Here is a 15,745-nt window from a genome sequence, read left to right on the forward strand (position 1 = left end):
ACGAAGGTCAAAAGACAAAAGTACTAACATTGTCTATTTACACAATAGGATGGTAACAGATACACACACACAAGAGGTTAGAGATGATATCAAAAACATAAAATGTGGGAGGAGGGGAGTAAAAGAGTAGAGCTTTTAGCATGAGATAATGCTAAAGAGACCATCAACTTAATATAGATTGCTATATATGTAGGTTATTATGTATGAACCTCATGGTAATCACAAACCAGAAACCTATAATGAATACTCAAAAAATTAACAGAAAGGAACCCAAACATAATAATAAAGAAAGCCATCTAACCACAAGGGAAGAAAGCAAGAGAAGAAGAAAAGAACAGAGAAGAACTACTAAAACACCCAGAAAAAAAGTAACAAAATGGCAATAAGTACATTCTTATCAATAGCTACTTTAAATGTCAATGGACTGAATGCTCCAATCAAAAGCCATAGGGTGGCTGGTTGGATAAAAAAAACCCCAAGACTCATATATGTGCTGTGCTTAAGAGATACATTGCAGATCTAAAGACACTCACAAACTGAAAGTGAAGGGATGGAAGAAGATACTCCCAGCAAATGTCAGTGAAAATAAATCTGGAGTAGCAATACTTACATCAGAAAAAAATAGACTTTAAAACAAAAACTGTAACAAGAGACAAAAAAGGGCACTACATAATGATAAAGGGAACAATTCAACAAGAGGATATAACACTTGCAAATATCTATGCACCCAACATAGGGGCACCTAAATATATAAAGCAATTATTAACAGACATAAAAAGAGGAATAGACAGTAATACAATAATAGTGGGGGACTTTAACACTCCAGTTACACCAATGGATAGATCATCCAAACAGAAGATCAAAAAGGAAACATTGGCCTTAAATGACACATTAGACCAGATGGACTTAGTAGATATATACAGAAACTGCAGAGTACACATTCGTTTCAAATGCACATGGAACATTCTCCAAGATAGACCATGTATTAGGCCACAAAACAAGTCTCAATAAATTTAGGAAGATTGAAAATACACCAAGCATCTTTTCTGACCTCAACAGTATGAAACTAGAAATCAACTACAGGAAGAAAATTGGAAAAGCCAGAGATATGTGGAGATTAAACAAAATGCTACTGAACAATCATTGGGTCAATGAAGAAATCAAAGGAGAAATAAAAAAATACCTAGAGACAGGGGCCAGCCAGGTGGCGCAGCAGTTAAGTTTGCACATTCCGCTTTGGCAGCCTGGGGTTGGCTGGTTCAGATCCTGGGTGCAGACCTCACTGCTTGTCAAGCCATGCTGTGGCAGGCATCCTACATATAACGTAGAGAAAGATGGGCACAGATGTTAGCTCAGGGCCAGTCTTCCTCAGCAAAAAGAAGAGGATTGGCAGCAGATGTTAGCTTGGGCTAATCTTCTTCTTCCTCAAAAAATACCTAGAGAAAATGAAAATGAAAATACAATATGCCCAAATTTATGGTATACAACAAAAGCAATTCTAAGAGGGAAGTTTATAGCAATACAGACCTCTCTCAACAAACAAGGAAAATCTCAAACAACCTAACAATGCACCTAAAGGAACTGGAAAAAGAACAAACCAAGCCCCAAATCAGTAGAAGCAGGAACTAATAAAAATCAGAGTAGAAATAAATGAAATAGAGACTTAAAAAAATAGAAAAAATCAATGAAAAGAAGAGCTTGTTCTTTGAAAAGATAAGGAAAATTGGCAAACCTTAGCTAGACTCACCAAGAAAAAAAGAGAGAAGACTCAAAGAAATAAAATCAGAAATGAAAGAGGAGAAATTACAATGGACACCTCAAAATACAAAAAGATTATAACAGAATAATATGATAAGCTGTACACCAACAAATTGGATAATCTAGAAGAAATGGATAAGTTCTTAGAAGCATACAGCCTTCCAAAACTGAATCAAGAAGAAATAGAGAATTAAAATAGACCAATCACCAGTAACGAGATTGAAACAGTAATCAAAACCTCCCCAAGAACAAAAGTCCAGAGCCAGATGGCTTCCCTGGTGAATTCCACCAAACATTCAAAGAAGACTTAACACCAATCCTTCTCAAACTCTTCCAAAAAATTGATAAGGAGGGGAAGCTTCCTAATGCATTCTATGAAGCCAACATTACCCTGATACCAAAACCAGGCAAGGACAACACAAAAAAAGAAAATTACAGGCCAATATCACTGATGAACATCAACGCAAAAATCCTTAACAAAATACTAGCAAATCAAATACAGTCATACATTAAAGAGATCATACATCATGATCAAGTAGGATTTATTCGAGTGATGCAGGGATGGTTCCACATCTATAAATCAATCATCCACATTAACAAAATGAAGAATAAAAATCACATGATAATCTCAATAGATGCAGAGAAAGCATTTGACCAGAAACAGCATCAATTTATGATAAAAACTCTGAATAAATTGGGTATAGAAGGAAAATAGTTCAATATAATAAAGGCCATATATGACAAACTCACAGGAAATATCATTCTCAATGGAGAAAAACTGAAAGCTATCCCTCTAAGAACAGGAACCAGACAAGGATGCCCACTTTCACCACTCTTATTTAACATAGTGTTGGAAGTGCTAGCCAGAGCAATCAGGCAAGAAAAAGAAATAAAAGGGATCCAAATTGGAAAGGAAGAAGTGAAACTGTCACTATTTGCAGATGACATGATTTTATACATAGAAAACCCTAAAGAATCCACCAAAAACCTTTTAGGAATAATAAATGAATATGGTAAAGTTGCAGGATACAAAATCAACATACAAAAATCAGTTGCATTTCTATACACTAATAACAAAGTAGCAGAAAGAGAAATTAAGAATATAGTCCCATTTACAATTGCAACAAAAAGAATAAAATACCTAGGAATAAATTTAACCAAGGAGGTGAAAGATCTGTATACTGAAAAACTATAAAACATTGTTGAAAGAAATTGAAGAAGACACACAGAAATGGAAAGATATTCCATGCTCTTGGATTGGAAGAATTAACATAGTTAAAATGTCCATACTTCCTAAAGCAATTTACAGATTCAGTGCAATGTGTATCAAAGTTCCAATGACATTTTTCACAGAAATAGAACAAAGAATCCTAAAATTTATATGGAACAGCAAAAGACCCCAAATAAACAAAGGGATCCTGAGAAAAAATAACAAAGCTGGTGGTATCATACTCCCTGATTTCAAAATATTCTACAAAGCTATAGTAATCAAAGCAGCATGGTACTGGCACAAAACAGACCCACAGATCAATGGAACAGGATCGAGAGCCCAGAAATAAACCCACACATCTATGGACAGCTAATTTTCGACAAGGGAGCCCAGAACATACAATGGAGAAAGGAGAGTCTCTTCAATAATTGTGTTGGGAAAACAGGACAGCCACATGCAAAAGAATGAAAGTAGACCGTTATCTTACACCAGACATAAAAATTAACTCAGAATGGATTGAAGACTTGAATATATGACCTGAAACCGTGAAACTTCTAGGAGAAAATGTAGGCAATATGCTCTTTGACATTGGTCTTAGCAGCATATTTTCAAGTAGCATGTCTGACCAGACAAGGGAAACAAAAGAAAAAATAAACAAATGGGACTACATCAAACTAAAAATCTTCTGCACAGCAAAGGAAACCATCAACAAAATGAAAAGGCAACCCAACAATTGGGAGAAGATACTTGAAAACCATATACCTGATAAGGGGTTAATATCCAAACATATAAGGAATTCATACATCTTAACAACAAAATAACTAACAACCCAATTAAAAAATGGGCAAAAAATCTAAACAGAAATTTCTCCAAGGAAGATATACAGATGGCCAACAGGTACATGAAAAGATGTTCAATATCGCTAATTATCAGGGAAATGCAAATCAAAGCTACAATGAGATATCAGAATGGCTATAATTAACAAGACAGGAAATAACAAGTGTTGGAGAGGATGTGGAGAGAAGGGAACTCTCATACACTGCTGGTGGGAGTGCAAACTGGTGCAGCCACTATGGGAAACAGTATGGAGATTTCTCAGAAAATTAAGAATAGATCTACCATATGATCCACTTATTCCACTGCTGGGTATTTATCCAAGAATGTGAAAATGTGAATGTGTAACGATATATGCACCCCTAAGTTTATTGCCGCATTATTCACAATAGCCAAGACTTGGAAGCAACCTAGATGCCCATCAAGGGGCAAATGGTTAAAGGAGATGTGGTATACATACACAATGGGATACTCCTCAGCCATAAAAATGATGAAATCTTGCTATTTGTGACAACACGGATGGACTTTGAGGGTATTATGCTAAGCAAAATAAGTCAGAGGGAGAAAGTCAAATACCATATGATCTCACTCATAAACAGAAGATAAAATCAACAACAAACAGACACATAGGGACAGAGATTGGATTGGTGGTTACCAGAGGGGTTCAGAGGAGGAAGGAAGGCAAAAGGAGTGATTAGGCACATGTGTGTGGTGATGGACTGTAATTAGTTTTTGGATGGTGAACATGATGTAATCTACACAGAAATCAAAATATAATGATATACACCTGAAATTTATATCATGTTATAAACCAATGGTACTGCCATGAAAAAGTAATTGAGAAGGTAATTTTAAATAAAAAAGTAAATTTCTGGACCTTATTGTCAGATGAATTCTCTGTTATCATAAAAAGGTATAATGTTTAAAGAAAATGTTTATGCCAAAATACAAATCATGAACCTAGGTTATGGAATAATTTTTTTATATGTGAAGGAATGCCAAGGCCACAGTTTATCCCATGTTCACATGTGCAACCTTTGTCGAGGAGGCCTGCATGGGTTAGACCAGGGGTGGGCCTACCTGGAAATTTCTACTGCTTCATGTGCCTTTCTTGATTCGCATATAATAGATTAACAGACAGGTAAACTGCTTTCTTGCATTGCCTCTGGGCACTTATGAGACTAGACAAGTTTCTATCCTTTCCTGGTTCTTTCGTTTTACTCATTTATAAAATGCAGGAGTGGGTTTAGCTGACTAGCTCATTCCAAGTGCTAATATTCTCTTGTGTCTCTCCCTTATATCCTGACATCACAGAACTTCTGCTTGACTTATATCTGGGTTCATGGATGGGCCAGCCAAGAATTTTTGTGGGGTACCCATTCATGAGAGGTATGTGGTGGATTTATGTTGTGTCAATGTAGCTAATCTAGAACTACAGTTCCCAGAATTCCCTTCCCTGTATAGCTCTGGGCTGGGGTGAATCACAAAAGGCATTCTGCACAAGACTTGGAAGGTGGAAGTGAAGCAATAGTGATAGTCTTTGTATCTTCAGGAGGTTGATGTATGGTATGAAGTGCTGTTGCGGCTCACGTGTGTTGTTGTTGATCTGCCTGCACACCTTGCCAGCGTGTGGCAGCTTCAGCCAGACAACCTCTTTCAGTTTTCCTGACTCCTGGGTCAGGTATAGATTTAGCTCCATGACAAAGGGCAGCAGCTTCTTCTTCATATTATTCCCATCATCGAAGTTGGAGGCTCAGAGGTGGTAAGAGTCTGATGCAGATTCTTGTCCATCCTCCTGCGTTCCAGCCCATTCCTGCAGGGTTCCTTCTGAGCTGGCTTCTCCCTCTTCACGTCCTTCTTCCAGTCCCAAATGCCAGACTAGCTGACTTCCCTAGCTGCAGAAACCAAAACTCAATAGATTCTTTAATCCACAATAATCTAAGATCAATCCCTATAATAAAGCCCTTATTATATAAATCTCCTAGTGCTTCTGCCTCTCCGATCTAACCCTGACTAAGACAGGTTGCTAAAACAGCTCAGGGAAGATAATTAGATGGAGAGAATAGAATCTAGCAGAATTCTTATCAGAGAAATAGTGTATGTGATTTGAAGGGATTTTTGTTAAGCCATTTGGGGGACTGTTTAATGGGAAAACTGGAGGAACAATCAGTATTTACTAAGTTACCTTTTAAGAAGGGGGGGTTGGTCTATTGCAGTTCAGGGCTTTTTTTTTCTTCTGAATGGGGACGCAAGTTAGGTGGCCAAGACCTTGCTTGGGAGGCAACAGAGAATGAGAACGATACTAGTGTTGCCACTACCCTCTTTCCTCATGCAGAGCTCAGAATCATCTCTAAACCCATATTAAAACCTATTTTAAGGATATCAACATGGGACTTCCAAATTATTAGGCTACCTGAGGCTACTTCATGTCTTGATGTGGCTCTGAAAGCCATATGCTATTTCTACTCCACCAATGCCCTAAGCTATGTGAAGACTTTTCAAAAATGGCACCTTCTGCAGCCATCAACAAACAGAATTCCCCTCTGTTTTTGGAGTGTTAGAATGAGCAGTCAACCCTACATGCCAGTAAACCACCCTAAAGCAACTGTTATCATTTCAGACAAATCATAAAGTCTCTTCATGAGTTCGTTAAGGCACACTTGGTATGGAGTTTGGATTTTCTTCTCTGGGTTACCACTGAAGGTTTATATTTTAGAAATATCATTCCAACTGTGCTGTTGGGAATTGAAGATGGAGGGGCAAGAGTGGAAACTGGGACCATTTAGCACGTGATGGCTGTAGTTCACAAGGGAGATAACAGAAGACCGGACTAAGCTGGTCACTGCGCATGTGGAGAGATGTAAGCAGAGGTGAATTTTGAGATAAGGCTGCCAAGACATGGAGATGGACTGGATGTGAATGGGGCATAGAGCTTGCAGGATGGCTCCATGAGTTTGGGGGTCAAACAACTGAGCAGATGTGTGGCCATTTCCTAAGATGAGGAAGCCTGGGGGAGAAACGGGCTTTAGGGATGGGAGATGTCATATTTACATAAGTGTAAAAATACAGTATTTGTTATATACCTTCAGTTCTACAAAATTTGAAATGTTTGAGTTCCCATGGCCTTTAATGAAGAAATTAATGTTAACAGCAAACAGTGCCTTCAGTGTTGAATGTGTTGCTTCTGCAATGAATAAGGTCCTTTCAAGAACCTTAGTTTTATTCCACCATCAGGGGTGTACTCTATGGGAAATTCTTCCCTGTGGTTGTCTATTCACAATTATACAAGGTCCCATTCTTTGACATGAAAATAAGTGGCAACACCCACTGAAGTCAGCCATAGGAATTTGGCTTTCGTTGCCACGAATTGTGCGGTTCCACAAATCCTGAAGATAAGAGTTGGAAAAAAAGAGTCAGGACTGAGTGAAAACAGCCTGGCTCTGATTTCAAGGGCGCGCTTATGTAAACATTTCTTAAGCATGATTCTTCTTCTTAAACATTGGAGAATGGCTTTTATAATGAGAAAACAATTCCCACAACCCCCAAATGGCAGTGCTTATGTTTCACTCATTTGGATTCTAAGAACCAAAATCTTTTCCTTTAAGAGGGAAAGAGGTCATAGTAATTGTCAGTACCTTAAAGAAGATACTCAACCTGTTACTGGTTTTAATGTCAGCGCATAACAGGCTTCACAAGCTAGGACCTCCTTGCCTGAGTCGATGAGGTTTGCCCTCTAGCTTTATGATAATGGGTTCCGCCTTGCTGAGGAGGTTGGTAGCCGGTAATCCCACTTCCTCACTGTATTTAGCACTTGGAAGTCTGCCATAAACGAATTTTCTACTCTTCTTCAGCTTTTCCGGTGTAAAGATTTTTTTTTTTTTTTTGGTGCTGAAGATGGGCAAGGTTTATGAAAACACTTGTTTTTCATTTCTTCAGAGAAAGCTTCTTTTTTTTTTCCGGGAACAAATGTCATCTGATTATTTGCCACAGAGCGCCGGTGGTGCATCCTGTAATGTCAGGCCCTCGCCAGCAGATGGCAGTCACACCACACTGCACTTCGGCATTAGGCGAAGCTTTAGAGCCCCAGGCGTTTGTCCTGTTCGCAGAGGGAGGGTCTGACGCGCTCAGTGCCTTGGCGGGAGGGGTAGCTTGTATGGAGACTAATTCCGGGGAATCCACTACATAAATCTATGAATTTGGCCTTGAATCCGAAGATATACTTAGTTGGAAAAGGAAACAAAACTGAGTAAAAGAAAGAAAAAAAGAAAAAACTCCTTAAATAAATCTGTCAAAATGAGCTATGAGGTGAACATCCCAAGGTCTTGCGCTTACTCTGGGCTTTGTTTCACTGATACCTGAATCAATATCATCATAGTCGAGAAGCTGGCATGAAAGCATAATGGCTGAGAGAAGAAGCCTGGGAACATCTGCAAATGTCTTTTATTTTCAGGAGGATTAACTGAGTTCCAGGTGGCTGGACAGGGTGGGGAAAAATAGCAGAAACTCAGACGTAAAATTAGACATCTTAGAAGAACTTTTCTTTCTTCTGTAGAGAAGGTGTTTCCAAAGGAATTTGTTATAGGAAGAAGGATTTTCTCCAGCTAACAGGGAGACGTTGCATGTATTGCTGTCACTTCAGCTTCCACTTCATCATGCTTTCCTGAATTTCTGCCACCACAAGCCAGCTGGTTTTAGTCACTCTTCCTTTCCCACCACTTAAGTGGTCGGGCTTTGGGACAGGTGCAGGAGTTACGTGGCATTAAGAGGACATTCCTATTTCTCCACCCGCAATGTGGTTTCTGTGTCTGAGTAAGAGGCACATTATTTTTATTGGCTTATACTGTTGTGTAAATTTCAGGTGTACATTATTATATTTCATTTTCTGTATAGACTACATCGTGTTCACCACCAATAGTCCAGTTTTCGTGCGTCACCATACATACGAAAAGGCACATTTTATCTCTGCTTATGTTAGGGTTGGTTTTTGAGTGTGTCTCCCCAGGAATGGCGTGGGAACAGAGTTCTGTTTAAGGAAAGTGACCATAGTCCATTGTTAGGAAGAAGCTTTGCGTCTCACTGAACTGGATTACATAGGTCAGGAATTTCTTTTTCCAGAGAACTTAGTGAAACTAGGACTGTTGTTTCTGACTCAACTTTTTAAGGAGATCCTGGAATACACAGTAACTGAACTATCCACAAAATTGTGATGAAAAACTTTCATGTTTAAGCATAAAGACGTCAATAGAGGCATTAGCAGCTTCCTAGTTCTGTTGCCTTTTCTGTGTCTGTTGAGGGTTTGCTCATTTTCCATTCCAGTAAGTAGAGAGTTACATGATCATCCCTCTGTATCTGAGCAGGGGTTGGATGTACAATCCACGTGGGGTACAGACAATCAGGGGTGCATTTCCCATAGAGAATTTAAAAAGCATAACAACTCTGACTAAATGTTGGTCTGCTTTAAATTATCACCCAGCCGTTCTTAAGCATTATCAGTGAGAAAAAATCTTTTTCTGGCCTAATTTCCAAATATTTGCCACGATTGCAGCTGAGTTTCAATAACATATAGGTATGCTTCAAATTAGCACATTTAAATCACCTCTTTAATAAACATTGAGTTCTCTGTGAAAGTAAATTCAGAGAACTCCCAGCTATGTGGTTAGCCTTCGACACCACATGGACTTAGCTACCAAGTTCATTTCCAGAGGAAGTTCCTAATGGTTCAAAATCCTTGAAGCTTGCTTCTGGGGTAGTTTTTATATTTCTAACTCCCATGGTGCTCTATATTCCTGAATATAAATGGTAGATTTGAAATAAACAAAGATAGCTGTATGTGATTTTTTTTTCTGAATTATATTTTTTCCGGTGTGAGGAAACCTGACATCAAAATATTTGCGAACAGCCAGAATCAGTTTAAAGATGTACTGAAAACAGCAAGCTTCAAACTTGTTTTTTGAAGACTGGTGTCCAGAAATGGTGGAAAAGGCGATTAACCATGCAAAATGTTAGGAATTGGACATTTACTTAGAAAAATTAATCAAATTAGAAGAAAAGTACCCAGAGAAACCAAAGATGCTCGTCTTACATCGTTGGAGAAATAACAAGGCAGTGTTTGAATGTCCTGATCATTTTCACCAAGATCTGGACACTAGTTCTAAAGCAGAAGAAGAAAAACTTAGAAGTTTTTACTAAATGTATTAGAAATTTAAGCTGAACTTCTGGTGAAAGTATTTTAGTGGAACTTTTTTGACGGTGAAAAAATTTGAAGGTAACTAGAATTGATAACGAAGAAACAAAGACATAGAAACTTCTAAACTTTATTATAAAATGGAAGTTTTATTAAACTTTGCTAGGCTTATACTTAATTTAAGGGCTTTCTTAGTTGTTTGTATGTCTGTTGCTTCATGTGAAAGAAACTTTATGACATTGAAATTAATAAAAAATTGCTCTTCCGTCAACTATCAGTCAGCACAGATTGACAAAAAAAGTCTATTGTCTATTGAAAATAAATATTTGAAGAAAAATAACTTCGACAAAATCATTGACAAATTTGTAGAATATTAAGGCTAGAAAAACGAAAACTATAATTTTGTTGTTCATGACTACAATAGAGCAATATGTAGGTATATGTTTTTCCCCTTTAAAAAAATACAGCAATACAGTTAAAATCATTAATCCATTATCTTTTTTTATGTTGTCATATTGATCTTAATGTTATTTGAAAAAATTTGATATAATACATTAAAAGTTCTATAACATAAAAATTTACTCTTCTCTGTTTTCTGATCATTGTTTTTTCATTTCATGTCATGTTACTCAAAATAATTTTCTCATATCGAGGAAGAGGATGTGAAAAATGATTCTCTGAATGGTTAATATCCTGGGTAGGACATGCTGGCCATATTTATTGGTCACAGTAGGCTATGCTGCAGTAACAAAGAAACTCTGAAATCTTGATGGCTTAGCCCAGTTAAAATTTGTGGCCTACTAGCACAAAGTCAAATAAAGAAGTTCCTAATTGGCTAGCAATTCTTGGTAATTTTCTGCAAGTGGAAACTCAGGGATGCACCATCTTGAGGCTCTGTTACATTGTTGCTTCACAGTTGCTCTGGTACCATCCAGCTAGCAGATGGACAAGATGATATGGAAGATGAAAGAATGTTGAAGATTAGGCAGGCTATTTTATGAACAGGCCTAGAAATAGCACACATCACTCTTGTCTGCATTCAGTTGGCCAAACCCAGCCTTTTGGTACCAACTTAAAAGCAAAGAAGGCTGGGAAATATAGTCTTCCTGTGTGACAAGGAAGAGGGAACAGGATTGGTGAGCATCTCGTCAACTCTGTCGATCATCTGTGTTCAAGCTGCTATTCCTGCATCTTTCTACCATTGCAGTCGCTTGTTAAATGGTGTCTCTGCAGTCTCTTCCTGTTCCCAGCCATGCAAGAGAGTGCAATTCAACAGCTAATGGTTTTCAAACCAGGCAAGTGAACTGCTCTTTTTCAAATGAAATATTCTATGCGAGCCTGTGTATTAAAAACAGATAAACATATAGCTGTTCTGGTCAGAGTAGGGATGAGCAGTCAGAAACCTTCTTAAATTTGTCTTTTCATTAACTCACACATGCTTCCCCTCCCTGTCCACCCCAGCCATTCCTGGGGCCCTAAGTCACCTTTCTGTAATTACTGGGCTTGGATTAAGAGAAGTTGAAAAACACTGCAGTCGGCAAAGTAGGACCATTGACGCGTTTGAACAGGGAGTGTTGTTTAGAGAGATTAAAGTCCAAACTCTGGCATGTAGGGCTGCCACAGCCTACCCAATACTTTTAACTTTATCTTATTCAAGTCTACTTAATGTTCTTTAAAAGTTTCCCACTCATTTCAACCTTTGTGTCCACCTATGCAAACTTATTCTTTTTGGTGAGGAAGATTGGCCCTGAGCTAACATCTGTTGCCAACCTTTCCTTCTTTGCTTGAGGAAGATTGTTGCTGAGCTAACGTCTGTGCCAATCTTCCTCTACTTTATGTGAGATGCCGCCACAGCATGGCTTGATGAGTGGCACTAAGTCTGCACCCAGGATCTGAACCTGTGAACCCTGGGCTGATGAAGTGGAGCAGGCCACGGGGCTGGCCCCCATATATGCAAACTTTTCACATTGATTTTAATATTGAACTCGTTTTTATTCATTTAGCCTTGAGTGCCAGGCATTAGTGTACCATGATAGAGACTCTGACCTCAGGGGAAAGAATTCTTATAAAAGTAAATGAAAAACTCTAATTACAAAGTCGAATATACAATGCAATATTAATAATGTGGAAAGAACTTCTTTCTCTATATGTAAAGATATATGTCGAGTCTCTTGTGTATTTGTCTAACCCCTTGGGTGATCTCAAGGCCCGCCAAGAGCAATCAAGCCAAGAGGCTGCCTTGCTTTCCAGGAACACAAGCCAATCCTCAAAAGCCACCATCGCAGGGGAAGGAGCTTTCTTCCAGTTCTGGGGTTTCCCCCAGGCAAGGAAGGCCACTGGGCATAGCAGGCATGACAACACGGACATTAGAATATTTAGTATATTTGCGCTGACTGACCAAGGCAGACCTGTATACTGTGCATGCAGGCTGGAAGTCTGTTTTATTTATAAACCAAGACTAAACCTCTGTGATCTTACATTTGTGAGTCCCTCAACTTCTCTCCCAATCCTCCCCACTGCTACCATGGCACTGGGCAGAACCAGCTAAAGCTGGTCTGCTCCACTCAATTTACTGTTGAATTCATTTGCATGGGGCTTTTCTCTTCTTGACATCACTGACCTGGGGCAGAGGTTCGTAACCTTGCTGCTCAGTTGCAGAGCCGACCTAGTTTCAGCTTTTTAGAGACCTTCGCCTCGTTTGGCCTGGACCCAAAACATTTCTATCTTATCACATTCTTAGGATTCCAGGAAGGTGAACATAGCTCCCCAAAGAATTTACACACATCATAGTTAAACTATTTCCAACTTCACATTTTTATTTACTTGAAATTCTTTTCCCCTGGAACAAGCCTGAAATTGCTAATTCAATTAGTATTACACATAGTTCTGATCACTTTGCACACATTAGATACAACTATCCACACTCTTGTCAGAACAAGGTATGGACAAAACACCCTTGTGCAAACATGAATTTTATCACAGGCTTTTTTTCTACATATAATAACATCATATAAATTTTGTCCTTTTTGCTATTAATGTGGTAAATATCATTGACTGATTTTCAAAATGTTAAACTAAACTCCCATTCCTAAAATAAACCCAATTTTGTTGTGTTGTATGATCTTTATAGATCAATGCCTTTTGTACTACCTTAATAAGTGAAATGACCAGGTTTATTTATTTTTATTGTAATGTTCTGTCTGGTTTGTTATCAAGTTTATTCTGGTCATGTACAATGAATCAGAAAGTGTTTGCTTGCTTTCCTGTTCTCTGTAAGATTTTTATGTAAGATTGGTGTAATTTCTTGCTTAAATATTTGCTGTAATTCTCAACGGTTCCGTTCAGAGAGAGTCTTTTCGGTTTAGCATGGAAAGATTTTTAATTATGGTTTCAATTTCTTTAACAGATATAAAATTATTCTGATCTATGTCAGATAAATAATATTTGGGACATGCTTATACTAAAAAATTGTCTATTGTTTATCTGAGATTCAGATTTAATTGCATCCTGTATTTTTCTGGCAACCCCATAATGTCCTCATTATATTTTGAATGTCTGAATGAGTAATGATTGTCCCCTGTCATCTCGATTAGTAGTTATTTGTGCTTTTTCTCTCTCTTTTTTCTAAATTAGTCTCACTAGAAGCTTATCAATTTAATTAGTTTTTCAAAGAACTAACCTGTGGGTTTTCATTATCTTTACTGTATGTTTTCAATCCCATTAATTTCTACTTCCATTTATTTTTTTCCTTTTTCTTGTTTAGCATTTAGTTTATTCCTTAACTTCTTGAGATGGGTGAACTGATCTTTTATTTTGAGTTTTTTTTCTTTTCTATTATGTATAGGAATATAAATTTCCTCTGTGCATGATTTTAACCAGTTCTCACAGAGTCATTCTCAGGGACTTGGGTTTGATTTCGCAGGTGATAAGGAACTATTAGTTTTATGCATGGGAGTGACAGCTTTGTATTTGCTTTTTTGATGTGTGCCATTGGCTGTGGTGTGAAAGAGGTGGTTGAGGGAGGCAGAAGACTCGAAATGAAAGAGCACGTGGGTGAGGACAGAATATTTAGGGGCAGCCTTCAGGAAAGGGGCAGTTGAAGGACACAGAATCACCATTGTTAGAGAGAAGGGACAGTCAGAGAAGAAAGATCCTCTGCTTCATACTGGGTTACAGAGTTGAGGCCAAAGAGACTAGATGGAAGAAATTTCTTTCAGTTCTGTATTTTGTAGTCATGTTTCTGCTTAAGATTTTTAGCTAGATTTTGTATATTGGCATGTATATACATATATATGTGTGTGTGTATATATTTATGAATATATATGTGTATGTATATATATCATATTAGAATACATAACAAGCCTCTAAAACAAAGAATGCATTTCACACCTGTTTTATATATGATTACACAGCACACCAGTACTGTGGCTTCCCAGGCACGGCTAAACCACCTGAGACCTTCAAGCCAAAGATTCCATTGACCTGGACTCTCCAGGGACAGCTTCAAGCATTGGCCATCCTCAAGTCTTCCTAGGTTGGCCCGTCAGGGTAAGTCATGGACTTGAAGCCACTCCACTCCCTGGGCTATCACTTTGTCTTTTTTGTTGATCCGATTTAGTGAGGTGGATGCTATCCAAAATGTTTTTAGCAACTTGGTGAAAGATAGCTTACAGGTAAATGTCAGTTTTCATTTTAGTTGTAGATGATAAAAGATAAAGTGTTACCTAATTTGAACGAGAATAGTTGAATGGAACTCAAAGCAAGTCAGATTCTGTAATGACTTTTTTCATCGTAAGAGAAAAAGATTGGCTAGGAATAAAATTCAGTGGTTTGTTTGTGGATGAGGCATTCCATCTTTAACTGGGGTAAACTAAATTATTTTTTCATGCAAAGTGATACATCTGTATCTTTGTTGAATGGCCATCTTTAGAAACCAGCAAAGTTTCAAGCATCAAGAGGAATAGAACCTAGTGATTCTCCAAGAGTGAACTGAGACTTATAAACGGGCCATTGTCCTACCAAATTCCGGTGTTCTAAAGGTCTCACCACTGTCTCTTTCCTGGCATGTTCTGAAGAAGCCCATGGTTTGTTTTCTTTTCTCCATTCGTTCTCTAGACTCGCCATGTGAAGAGTTGCTCAGCTAACTTGTCTGTGGGAAGGGAAAAAAATGTCCTCTTCAAACGAATCAGTTTTTGTGGTTAAAAATTTCGGTGTTTGGGTAGACATTGGCCAATTTCTTCTGAAATCTGAAAACTTCCTTGAATTCCCACCATTGTGTTAATTCACTGGAAGTTGACGTCTTTAAAAGGTTGTGGCCAAAAAAAAAAAAATTGCTTTTAAAACCACATAACACCATCACTATATGACATATCATGGTTCAAGTTTCAATGACAGGAAATAGCTTCTTTAGATTTAATGTTAAGATGTGGGTTTGGGTGTGAATTAAAAGATAAAGAAATAGATACTTTCCTTGTCCATAATTAGTTGCAACTCCTTATTGTGTTTAAAATCAAGACAAACAAACAAACAAATCCACGTTCACTTTGACTATCCCTTTGTGTTAATTGTAAATTTTCTTGTCAGTGACTTAGTAGAAGAAATAAAATAGGGACTAGTAGAATTATTGATCTGCCTGTGATGGTGTCACTGTACTGATTTGCTGTCTCATTTTTCAGTGAGAAATCTCTCTGTCCATGGGTGGCTGGGGATGGAACCTTAGAGATTTGTTCATGAGCAAACTATCCTGATGATGGGGGAAG

The 15,745-nt window shown here is 38.0% G+C and overlaps 1 protein-coding gene across 2 annotated transcripts in view; it reads left to right on the forward strand.

Annotated features, from left to right (window-relative positions):
- COLEC10 (collectin subfamily member 10) overlaps positions 1-15,745 on the forward strand; it is a 432,391-nt gene that overhangs the window by 93,760 nt on the left and 322,886 nt on the right. For both annotated transcript variants that reach the window (XM_070221752.1, XM_070221751.1), the window contains exon 3: positions 14,399-14,534. The gene's annotated coding sequence lies outside the window, so the exon portion shown is untranslated. The remainder of the gene's footprint in view (positions 1-14,398; positions 14,535-15,745) is intronic.

The sequence above is a fragment of the Equus caballus genome, chromosome 9, assembly GCF_041296265.1.
Source record: "Equus caballus isolate H_3958 breed thoroughbred chromosome 9, TB-T2T, whole genome shotgun sequence".
Taxonomy (NCBI): domain Eukaryota; kingdom Metazoa; phylum Chordata; class Mammalia; order Perissodactyla; family Equidae; genus Equus; species Equus caballus.